Consider the following 4215-nt stretch of genomic DNA (forward strand, 5'->3'; position numbering starts at 1 on the left):
GCTTGCTTTCTTTCTAGGGCCAGTTTTTTCACATGGAACCTGTGTGAACACTGAGGGATAGGCTGATGCTGGGTGGTCAACTAGAGTCACCCACTAACCTTCTTGCTTCTAGGCATGACTCAAACCCCGCATCAGCCAAGTGACCACATGCCATGCCACCATATGCTGTACCTGAGACAGGCGCGTGGACTGAACCTCGGGCCTTCCTGTGCATCTGGCCAGGCCCTTCAGCTCTCTCTTCAGTTTAGCCATGCTTGCACCCTGCCCAGCTCCTCCCATCACTAAACCTGAGCGGCACATGTGATGGTCACAGATCGACCTAGAATCCTCCTCTTGCACAGAGGTAGGGGGAGGGCTAGGAGAACACCTGCACCCATGGGCCCAGGTGCATTTCCTCAGGGTAGGAGTATCTGAGTATCCAGACTCTCCCACAGGACTCACTGGGTGAACGCTTCCCATGACAACCCAGGGGACTCCCAGCTGCAGCCCTGTGCCTAGAGGTCAGTAGGCTTTCCCCATAGGAGGCTGTGCACCAGCTTTGAGGGTGGTTTTCAACCAGAACACTGTTGTGGAACCTCATAAACACAGCAAGGAAACATGTCCAGCTCTCCAATCAGATGGCAAGACCTGAAACTCAGGCTCTTTGGATAGGTTTATTTTTAGACTCTGCGGTTCAGCCGAGCCCATCCTGTTGGGACTGTGCTTGCCCGGCTCACACCCATTCCATGGAAGCTGCCTTATGACACCACAGCCAGCTAAGCTACATGTGCCTTCCCAGGGCTGCCAGGAAGGAGCCTTTTAAACTTATTCAGAGTGCTTTGGCTTCCCTGGTTTGACATCCCACTAAGGGGATCCAGCCTGTCACCTGGATGCTGAAGAAGAGGGGTTCACTGCTTGTACTCGTTTTGTACCCCTTCCAACCTTAACAATGAAGAATATCAATTAAGGGTATTCCTAGGCTCCAGAACCAGCTGAACACATTAAACCGGTGCAGAGAGGAGCCCCTGCCTCTTGGCCAGGGTAGCATTAGGCAGGCAGGAGGTTCAGCCAGCTTCCGAGGTAAAGGGGTCAACCCCAGCCAAAGAGAAAATGACCAGGCTTCTCCTCACGCTGCCCTCCCACCATGACGTTATCCCTCCAGTCCAGAATAGTTGAGAACGTTTGGGAAATTCACTCTCTAAAAATACTTCCTTTTTTCATGTAGGCAAGATAACACAGGAGTGACAGTGGGTTACTAAGAATGCTGTTCCCTCCTTATGTAACACAGACAAAAATAAAGAGTGTTCTGGGCCAAAAATAGGGCTGAAAAAGGGGAGTGGGAATAAATAGCACTGACAAGTCATTATTTACTCAAACTGTCAAATGGCTGAAGAAGTTAAGAAAAGTTCTGATCCATGTCTCCATCGCTGATTAGGCAGGTCTGACTGGCCCCCAGCAGCAGCCCAGGTCACCTTCCTGACAAGTGTTTGACACAAGAGAGTCCATGTGCAGTGGAGGCCTCTCGCTCAGGCAAAGGAAAAGTCGCATGCTCCCAGCCATCACCAGCCGGCGATGGGACGGGGGCTCCTGGACACGGAGCACAGGGCATCCCTCAGGAGACAGCAGCCCATCCTGTGTCACCTGACAGGGTGCTGATCGCACTGGAGCGCACAGAGCAGGGCCCTTGCTGGGGGCTGCTGCGCAGGCAGGTGGCTGTGCCAGGCTGGATACAAGGCACAAACTCCTCTCCCAACCAAGCAGCTGGCCCCTTGGGTCAGAGCAAGACATCCAGACCCACCCTGGCTCTCACTGCCCCCCTCCCGGGCTTCTCCAAGTCTTGCTGGTGTTGCTTGCTGAATCTCACTCCCTCACCAACATGGCCAAGGCCACCGCCACGTCACACTGGGGTCACCAGTGATGGGTCTGAGTCTAGGCTTGCACCTCTGTCACTCCACTGAAAACTTTCCAGAGCTTCTCTGCTCTCACTCAATCAGCTCCAAACTCCCCAGTGGGGCCTGTGAGGATCATGAACCAGCCGCCGCTTCCCTCTCCACTCTGGCCGCACAGGCACCGGGGGTGGGGTCTCCGCAGATGAGCCCGAGGCCTGGAATGTGGCACGACTCTTCTCGACTTGCCCACCCCAGCCATCTGCTTCGACAATGTCTACTTGGCCTTTAAACTTAAGTAACTGCTTCCATGGAGCCTGTGAGCCAAGGAAGGGGAAGGGAATCAGAAGAAAACCACTCACTTGCTGAGTGGGTAGAGATTTCAGGGTCCCTCTTCTTGTTTTGTCATCTCTATGAACACTGGATGTGTCTCCACTTGCAGCCAACAGGTAAGCAGTCACTCATCCACAGCTAGGCCGTTTAGTACCTAAGTACCCAGCCATGCCGGGTGCTTTTCAGACATCATCTTGTTGAATATTTGTAACAATCTGTTGGGTACTTTTGTCCCCACTTAAGTGGAGGAGGAGGTTCAGCAGCAGCTCGGTGTCTGTGGCTGATGAGAGGGCGGAGGTTTGGAACCCAACATTCCGGAGCCAGGCCCCTGCCTTTGTCATCAAGTCCCAGGGCTCACCAGTAACTAGAGCAGCCCCCGTCCATCTGGGTGGCTTTTGGGCAATGCTTTCATGGGTGGAATTGTGACCTCAGCCCCCTTTGAAAAAAGATATGCTGAGGTCCTAACTAGTACCTCTGACTGTAACCTGGTGCAGAAATAAGGTCACTGCAGAGGTAACTAGTTCAGATGAGGTTGTGCTGGAGTGGGGTGGCTGGTGTCATAAAGAGAGACACAGACACACAGGGGCAGGAGGCATATTCTGCCCTGTAACCACAGGGGTGGAGACTAAAGTACTGCAACTGGGAGCTAAGAATCACCAAGGATGCCAGCAACCACCAGAAGCCAGAAAAAGGCAAGGAGCCTCCTCCCCAGAGAGAGGCTTCAGAGAGCAGGGTCCTGCCAACACTCTAATTTCTGACTTGGGAGCCTCCAGAACCGTGAGACAATAAATTGCTGGCATTTAATATCATCCAGTTTGCGATACTCTGTTACTGCAGCCTTAGGAAATGAATACAGTGGTGAATTCTTTTTCTCTCCTGGGAAGTAGTTTTTATCACAAGCCTGCTACATATTGCAGACACTAAACTCAACAGCTTTGAACCCAACTAACAGCATCTCCAGCACCAACCAGCCCAGCCTGCAAACATCTCCCTCACAAGTCATTCGCTTAACCTGTTCTGGAACAAAGATGAAAACAAATCTGCAAAACTTAAAAAGAAAATAAACATTCTATCATGGTTCTGCATGTAATAAAAATTTCAAGCTTTTTTTTTTTCAGCCAATTAGGGAAGACATGTACTTTCCTTAGAGAGGCTCACTCAGCTGGAAAGTGGGGGGAAGGGCACGTGCCTCTGAGTCAGAATCAGGATCTCCGCCAGGAACTGGTGAGGTTGGCCTCAGGGAGGGGCCAAGAGGAGCATGACCCCAGAGAATGAGTCAGGGACTGTGCCAAGTCCTGTCCTCTCTGGGTAGGGACCAAGGAGGGGTCTTCTGTCCAGCTGCTTACCTAAGCAGATAAGCTCAGCCTGGGAATGGTCCCTGCTATAGGTGAGCCTTCACTTGGGGAATTTATCAATGACCACCAGACATCACAAGCTCCCAGGGGAAACACTGCTGGCCAAGAAGTTATGTGAATACGAACTAGCTTTATTTTGCATTTCTCGAGCGAGCCTACTTTTGCAGGCTGATGCCAAGCTCCACTTCTCAGGGCTGGAGCAATGTCAGCAGCAGGCCTCTGGCTTTCAGGAGCTAATATTCTGCAATGTTCTGGTTTCATGGTGCCCAGTGACAAAGAAATTGAGTTGAGAAGATTCAAACACAACAGTTCTGCCACCAAGAGGCATCCACTCATTCATTCATCGCTTGCCAAATGCCCAGTCCTATCCATTACTCTGCATGCAGGCAACAAGAGTGGGTCACAGTTGGCTTGTAACAGACTCAACTGGCTTCATACTCTTGCCCCAGTCCTCAACCTATCCTCCTGCCCCCTGCTCTCCAGTTCCCGGCAAGGAATAGTGCACGGCAACCAGAACCCCATCTAGCTTAGGGCAGAAGTGTTAAGTATGCCCACAGTTGGAGGGGACACAATCATGGCTTCCGGCAGTCACCTCTGTTCTTTCCCAAAACTGCATTCCCTCTCTGATGCCTTTGTTACTTTGCAACCACAGGTACCCGCCA

The sequence above is a fragment of the Capricornis sumatraensis genome, chromosome 3, assembly GCF_032405125.1.
Source record: "Capricornis sumatraensis isolate serow.1 chromosome 3, serow.2, whole genome shotgun sequence".
Taxonomy (NCBI): domain Eukaryota; kingdom Metazoa; phylum Chordata; class Mammalia; order Artiodactyla; family Bovidae; genus Capricornis; species Capricornis sumatraensis.